The sequence below is a fragment of the Coregonus clupeaformis genome, unplaced genomic scaffold (genome assembly GCF_020615455.1).
Source record: "Coregonus clupeaformis isolate EN_2021a unplaced genomic scaffold, ASM2061545v1 scaf4437, whole genome shotgun sequence".
Classification (NCBI taxonomy): domain Eukaryota; kingdom Metazoa; phylum Chordata; class Actinopteri; order Salmoniformes; family Salmonidae; genus Coregonus; species Coregonus clupeaformis.
This window is the reverse complement of record NW_025537891.1, coordinates 17,574-26,006: the sequence shown is the minus strand read 5'-3', so window position 1 is coordinate 26,006 and position 8,433 is coordinate 17,574. Positions and strand designations below refer to the sequence as shown.

Sequence of the window (8,433 nt, the reverse complement as noted above, 5' to 3'; positions counted from 1 at the left end):
TAACCCTGGCTGCAATCCCTCTCCTGCCTGTCTCGCTATTTTCTCCAGATGTGTGTGTGTGTGTGTGTGTGTGCAGACGTTTAATCCACCAAATATAAATATTGTAACCGATGCAAACACATACCAGAAATAACTATTGTAATTGGTATATGTCAGCCATGACCAATACAATCCATCCCAGAACAAATTGTACCTTTGTGGGGGCGTTCTCATCCCATGGTGCACTGGGCTTCCCCTCGCTGTTTCTCTGGACCGCCATTCTCTGTCTTGGTTACGTTGGAGCTAAAGGTCAACAAACAAATAAACAACAGGTAAAAAAACACAACCATGACTGTATTTGGTCTGGGCTAAGCAGTTGTACGAAGAGCTGTGAAGGATATTATCTGATATTGGAAAAACATTCTCTCTTCTTTCTCTTTCCTTCTTTATTAATTCCTTCTGTCTTTGTCCCCTTTTCAATTTGTTTCAAACTGAACACCTCTCTCATTCGTACACTATTTTCTACATTTTCCTCTCACATCACTTGCCCATGTCTGATACCTCTTCACAGCTGACTGTGCTGTAATCTTAGCCGTTCCCTCTTTTTCTGCATTCTCCGTCTTGGTGTTGGACCGATTCGCATTGTTCAGTCCTATAAGGAAAAAATATGTTCTGTAAGGTTAAATACTGAACCAACCTGCCTCTTTCCATTGTTTCAATGGTAGAACAGTCTATGTCCGTAAACTAGGTGAGGAAATGTTAAGTATAATGGTGGCTTTAAGAACCTAAAAGGGTTCTTCGGCTGTCCCTATAGGAGAAACCTTTGAAAAAACATTTTTGGTTCCAGGTAGAACTAGGGTCCCGGATTGTGCGGGACAGTCCCGCATTTTGGCCCTGTGTCCCACGTCCCACAACTAAACAATCATGTCCCGCATTTTATCTACAATTTCAAACATCACAAATTCTTTTCCCAAAGGTAGTTTTGTCCCCTATTTCAGTCAGACATTTTGCGCTTTTGACCAGATATTTATCATAAGGATGTGGTGCTGGTAGTGTTAAAAACTTTTCCAATCATTGTTGAGATCTGATATTCTGCGCAGTGCAAGATGAGACGTATGCCAATGTCATATCATGAACCAATCACATTTGTCAAATACTTTCAGTCTAAATTCCAGCTAAACATGGAGAGGACAGTCGCTTCTGACGAAGAGCTACAAAAGTAAGTAAATAGCTGTATTAGACTCAAAGGTGATTTCGTCAAACTTGAGGCTTTCCATGCTCATTAAACATGTTTGCTGTTACTTCCCACCGGGCAAAAACTGATTGAATTAACATTGTTTCCACATTATTTCAACCCAAAAAATCTATGTGAAGATGTTGAATCAACATGGAAACTGATTGGATTTGCATAAAGTTATCAACGTAGAGGCATTTCGTATTTTTTTCACCCAACTTTTAACCTAAATCCAATGAAATGGTGACCTTTTTTGTTGATTTCACGTTGAATTTAGTTGAAAACTCAACCAAATGTAAAGACTAGATGTTGAACTGATGTCTGTGCCCAGTGGGTTCATGCAATCTGGTTTTAAAAGTCTCCCTTCCTAACTGGTTTACATTCCCTGAGACCAACCAGAAATGTTTCCTTGGCCAAATATTCTCTGATTTTCATAAAACAGCACATTTGGTCTCGTTTCTGCATCAACAAATTTAGCGCGAGGCAAAAGAGTAGCCTATAGGCACGCTTCAATTAGCTTGTTCGGTACAGCGGGAGGCCACATTTGCAGGCTACACTGTCCCGTGAATGTCCTGCAAAATCATCCCTTTGTCCCACATTTGAGTATTTTAAATGTGGTCACCCTAGGTAGAACCCTTTTGGTTTCAGGTAAAACCTTTTTGGGTTCCATGTAGAACCCTTTCCACAGAGGGTTCTACATGGAATCCAAAAGGGTTACCTGAAACCAAAAATGGTTCTACCTGGAACCAAAAAGGGTTCTCCTATGGGGACAGCCGAAGAACCCTTTTGTACTGTATGTCTGTCGGTGTGAACTGTCGAAGTGAATATAATATGATTAGCTAATTGAAACCCTGTGTTGTTCCTGATGGGGGAACAGGAGGAGGAAGTGAATACTAAACTTACTGAGACTCAACTAAGCTGCTTTACACCTGACATAGTGTTGTCATTAGCAACCTGAGAGGTTCTACTGGGAAACGGTAAAGGTGAAAGGTGAGAAAAGGTTTTTGGGTATGCATTAGTTACCATTGATACGTTACCCTTAGTGACATTGTGTTTGTCAGGTGTTGTGTAGTGTGTCTGTGGATGTTATGTAGGTCTTAGGTAGACTTTATGTATGCTGTATGTCCATCTGACCTGTGGACTGTGATGGTCTCTTGGGGTAGGTCTTGCTACGGGTCCTGACCACCTGCAGGTCTGGTCGAGGCAGACTGACAGACGGATCCCCTGCCCATCTGCATAGCAGTCTTTCCACTGTAGGAAAAGAGAGAGAGACACATTCATACACACACACACACATTGTTTAATCATCTTATTTTTCAGGGATTCAGGGGGCAGATGTTTCTGGTCTGTCAGGTTCTTATGAGATATGGAGATGATCTGCTCTTCCGACCTTTCATATGTCAAACCCTTTTGTCACGCACACAGTGACAGTGATACACAGTGATAGTGATACACATTGATAGTGATACAGTGACAATGATACACAGTGACAGTGATACACAGTGATAGTGATACACAGTGATAGTGATACACAGTGACAGTGATACACAGTGACAGTGATACACAGTGACAGTGATACACAGCGAAGTGATCACAGTGACAGTGATACACAGTGATAGTGTGATACACAGTGACAGTGATACACGTGACAGTGATACACAGTGACAGTGATACACAGTGACAGTGATACAGCGACAGTGATACACAGTGACGGTGATACACAGTGACAGTGATACACAGTGACAGTGATACACAGCGACAGTGATACACAGCGACAGTGATACACAGCGACAGTGATACACAGCGACAGTGATACACAGCGACAGTGATACACAGTGATAGTGATACACAGTGACAGTGATACACAGTGACAGTTACACAGTGACAGTGATACCTGCGACAGTGATACACAGCGACAGTGATACACAGTGATAGTGATACACAGTGACAGTGATACACAGTGACAGTGATACACAGTGATAGTGATACACAGCGACTGTGATACACAGTGACAGTGACATGCATTGACAATGACATACATATGACATACATGTACATTGTTGTGCATCAGCGGGTAGCTAGTCTGATGCATCAACGAGGTGTTGAAGAGCAACATGAACATGGAAAGCACAGTCACAGTTGTGACTACATTGACCCTACAACTAGTAGAGGTCACTAGATGTATAAATATTGCAGAAGAAAACTGCAACTATTCTTCTCAGAATAGATACAGGAAGTAGACAACAGAATGAAGACAAAGGAGAGACGGATGTTGTGTAAACCCTGAATTATTCAGTTCTTCCTCTTCTATCTGGTGCCACACACACACACACACACACACACACACACACACACACACACACACACACACACACACACACACACACACACACACACACACACACACACACACACACACACAGTGTCTCTCTGCCTGCCTGTCTGTCTGTCTTTCTGTCCAACACGGAACCACCCTTATAGCTCCTTTAGTAAAACAGACTGCATTATTCATGGTTGTGGATTTTAGCATGAATACATGCTGGGAGACTTCCTCATGGATTGACCTTCTTTATCTCAGGACATGGGATAGTGTTAAGGATGACAGAGAAGGGGATCAGATAATAGGCAGAGAATAATGCTATACTATTTCTCTATGTATTATGTATGTGGCGTTCCATCTTATAGATGATAGAAATGCATTATATTCTAAATATTCTACACAGTTTCTACAATATTTTTTAATACATAACGACATTTAAAGCTAGAATCCTTAGTTGCTACATTTTTGGGAGTTATAAATGAATTATATATACCCATTGATTCTTGAAGAATATAACTTATAAATGCCTCATGAGCTTAGTTCAACTGTCGTACCACATCAGAACCTTAAAAACAAACTTATTTTACTCCAAAGTTTGTAAACAATGTAAATGTAAACAAACGCTGTATAGCCTCAAAACATGGTTTCAACTAAAAAATTTATATCATGGATGGTTATTCTTTGCATCCATGGCTCTCTATATGAATTTGAGAGTGGTTACAGTTTTTCCAGGCCCATCCCTCAGCTTTTACCAAAGTAGAGGCGGGTGTTCGTTTTGGTATTGTTTCAATTAAGGGATGCTAGCTTTAAAGCGGATATAGAATTGAGGTTTGCTCACCTGTATCGATGCTTAGATCCCAGAGAACCCAATTTGGATAGTTTTCTTGTCAGTGTGTTGCCATCATTTTCTGGCATTCTAGAAAAAAGCAACAACCATGGAGAAAAAGCCTAGATGAAGAATGCGAAAATACTGTACTTCCACCAAAATCTCACAGAATATTGTGGGCAAGTTTCTACAGTACATTATTCCACAAGTAATACATGCATTATTTTTCTGTTCATGAATTTCCAATGTGACCTAACCCATGTTAAGGAGGATTAAACGCTTAGGCTGAAATGAAATTGGAAAAATTGCGTCTTTCACAAAGGTAACCGCCGATGCGTGTTTGAATTCTGAATTCACTTTGTAGTTTTTATTCATTTATAGGGAGAGAAGAGAACTGAATCGCTGCCCTAGTTCGATTTCTCTCCCATCTACACAGGAGCAGGTCTCTTGTTCTGAGCTCTGCTTTAATGACATAATTACTGCTGGAATACCACTAGGAGCTTCCTTCAAATTCTAAGCTCTGAGTCTGAGAGAGGGCAAGACTGGTGTGTGTGTGTCAGTGTGTGTCGGTGCGTGTGTGTGTGAACAATAGAGAGAGGAGGGAATGTGAGTGTGAAAGATAGAGCAAGAGACAGAGAGAGAGAGAGAGGCCTATAAGCCTGGGGTGGGTATAACCTGTCAAGCCCCCTCCCTCTCGCCTGCTGCCAGCTCCAGGTCTGTCTGTGGTATAGAGACTGTGTGCAGACTGCAGGACTCTACCCGCGGATTAAACAGTGTAAATCCAGCGTCTCACGCGTCCTGCTTCCTCTCAGGCTCTTTAGAATGCTCTCATTAGGCCAACACACAGACACACGCACGGATCAAATCAAATCAAATCCAGCTTTATTTATACAGCACATTTCAGACATGGAATGCAACACAATGTGCTTCACAGGAAAAAACTAATAAAAACAATGAAAATAAAAACTGAAATATTTACTAGACAACAAACATAAGAGGATAAAAAAAACTAAAGAATAACAATAAAACGGAACGATTAAGCATCCTAAGGAAAAGCAAGCTGCAAGGTGTGTTTTAAGATCTCTTTTAAAAATTTCCATTGTTTTTTGCCTTTCTCGGAGTTCCTCTGGCAGGCTATTCCAGAGGCTGGGGGCATAATAACTAAACGCTGCCTCTCATGCCTCTTGGTCCCAGGCTTTGGGATAGTTAAAAGGCCAGTGCCAGAGGACCTGAGGGGACCTACCTGGGTACATAACTTAAAAAGCATGTCTGACATGTATTGGGGTACAATCGTGAATTGATTTAAAAACAAATAGAAGAATCTTAAAATTAATTCTAAAACTCACAGGCAGCCAGTGCAGAGACCTTAAAAACAGTGTAATGTGCTCTCTGTCTGACTTGGTCAGTATCCGTGCTGCAGCATTCTGTATGTTTTGCAGTTGATAATGGCTTTCTTGGGTAGACCAGACAGGAGAGCATTATTATAGTAGTCAAGCCACCTTGGCAATGTTCCTCAGGTGGTAAAAAAGCTATTTTTACCTGGTGTTTTATCTTTATAGCCTGTGAATTAAAATGTGCGGCCAGATTCTCTCTAAGGGCTTTGGCTCCAACAATAAGTGCCTCGGTCTTGTCTTGATTTAGCTGGAGGAAGTTGTGAGCCATCCAAGTATTTAAATCACAAATACAGTCAAATAATTTATCTGTGGAGCTAAAATCACTCTGGTGACAGAAATGTAAAGTTGTGTATCGTCTGCATAGCAGTGGAAATCAATGCTGTGCTTTCTGATAACTTCTACCAAGGGGTAACATATATAAACTGAACAGTACTAGACCCAAAATCGAACCTTGTCGAATGCTACATGTTATATGTATTTCTTTCGTTATGTTCACCAAGGGTGACAATAAACTCTTGACCGGTTAAATAGGTCCTAAAACCAGTTTCGAATTGGACCAGAGAGGCCAACCCACCTCTCCAGTCTGTCCAGAAGGACATCATGGTCAACAGTGTCGACTGCAGCACTTAAATCCAAGAGTACAAGGACAGAGAGCTGTTTGGCATCTGTGTTGGCTCTAAGATAATTTTACCACTTTAACTAAGGCCATCTCTGTGCTGTGGTGGGCACGAAAACCAGATTGGAATTTTTCAAAATACAGTTGGCACTTAAATAATTTAGCTGTTTGAAAACCACTTTCTCCAGAATTTTGCTTAAGAATGGAAGGTTGGATATTGGCCAAAAATTACTTTTATTCAGAAGGGGTTTCACCATAGCAGTTCTTAGTGCAGTGGGGGGAAAGTGCCTGTGAACAGGGAGTGATTAACAATCGCTTTTGCACTTTTTTAGATATGCAATTAAAAACTGTTTTGAAGAAGGTGGTGGGATAGGATTGAGAAGGCAGGTAGAAGGCTTAAGTTGTGATATTACTTTCTCTGAGCATGTCTGTGTCAACCAGGGAAAATAAATCCATAGTGCCTTTGTATGGTAGGCTAGGGCACATATCATCAAGCTTCTCATCAGGTCTTGCTTGACTGATACCCAGCCTAATGTTGGTTATCTTATCTCTGAAATATGCCACAAACTCATCACATTTAGCACGCACACACACACACACTACACACACACACACACACACAGAGACCGCACTGCACTGCGCGCTGTCAGACAGGGGCCTTGTTCATTTTGATTAAGGACTGAGGGACTTGTAAGAATGGAGCTTTTCTGGGATCTTTATGTTAAGAGGTATGTGTTAGGTTTCTACCTGAGGGGATGACAGAGAGATGATGACTGAGGGGGGTTGACAGGAGGGGGTTGACAGAGAGGGGGGCTTGACAGAGGGGATTGACAGAAGAGGATCACAGACAAGGTTGAGAGAATGCCAAGAGTGTGCAAAGCTGTCATCAAGGCAAAGGGTGGCTGTTTGAAGAATCTCAAACATAAAATATATTTAGATTTGTTTAACACTTTTTTGGTTACTACATGATTCCAAATGTGTTCCATATATATTTATCTATATCTATCTATCTCTATCTACACTACCGTTCAAAAGTTTTAGAACACCTACTCATTCAAGGGTTGTTCTTTATTTTTACTATTTTCTACATTGTAGAATAATAGTGAAGACATCAAAACTATGATATAGATAGAGATAGATAGCTAGAGATATATATATATAGATATATATATATAGATAGAGATAGTTTGGGTTCTTACCTGTGGAAGGTGGTAGAGATTCTAACTGAGAAGTTATAATAGTGTTGGTATAGTAATATTTGCCTATGACAGTGTGTGTGTGTGTGTGTGTGTGTGTGTGTGTGTCTTTTTACCTGAAGAAAGTGTGGTGTTCTATGCAGCACTTCCACAGATGTTTACATGCTGTCTTATTGGGTGCCTTGAAGAAGAACGAAGTCTCTGTGCACTGTAAATAAACAACAACGTCATCTCTTATACCAACAACAAACAAACAAAACAATACATATGTGTATGTATGTATGTATGTATGTATGTATGTATGTATGTATGTATGTATGTATGTATGTATGTATGTATGTACAGTCATGGCCAAAATTGTTGGCACCCCTGAAATTTTTCCAGAAAATGAAGTATTTCTCACAGAAAAGTATTGAAATTACACATGTTTTGCTATGCACATGTTTATTTCCTTTGTGTGTATTGAATAACACAAAAAAACAGGAAAAAGCCAATTTGACATAATTTCACACAAAACTCAAAAATGGGCCGGACAAAATGATTGGCACCCTTAACTTAATATTTAGTTGCACACCCTTTGGAAAAAATAACTGAAATCAGTCGCTTCCTATAACCATCAATAAGCTTCTTACACCTCTCACCCGGAATTTTGGACCACTCTTCTTTTGCAAACTGCTCCAGGTCTCTCATATTGGATGGGTGCCTTTTCCCAACAGCAATTTTAAGATCTCTCCACAGGTGTTCAATGGGATTAAGATCTGGACTCATTGCTGGCCACTTCAGAACTCTCCAGCGCTTTGTTGCCATCCATTTCTGGGTGCTTTTGAAGTATGTTTGGGGTCATTGTCCTGCTGGAAGACCCATGATC

The 8,433-nt window shown here is 40.6% G+C and overlaps 2 long non-coding RNA genes across 2 annotated transcripts; both read right to left on the bottom strand.

The window, feature by feature from the left end:
• Nucleotides 1-233: 233 nt before the first annotated feature.
• LOC123490699 lies at nucleotides 234-2,383 on the bottom strand. The gene is made up of 3 exons (XR_006661014.1): nucleotides 2,348-2,383; nucleotides 541-631; nucleotides 234-282 (listed from the first exon to the last, which is right to left on the bottom strand). It is a non-coding gene; the product is annotated as an uncharacterized LOC123490699 (long non-coding RNA).
• Nucleotides 2,384-2,434: 51 nt separating this feature from the next.
• Nucleotides 2,435-7,875, bottom strand: LOC123490700. The gene is made up of 3 exons (XR_006661015.1): nucleotides 7,682-7,875; nucleotides 4,372-4,449; nucleotides 2,435-2,464 (listed from the first exon to the last, which is right to left on the bottom strand). It is a non-coding gene; the product is annotated as an uncharacterized LOC123490700 (long non-coding RNA).
• Nucleotides 7,876-8,433: the final 558 nt, after the last annotated feature.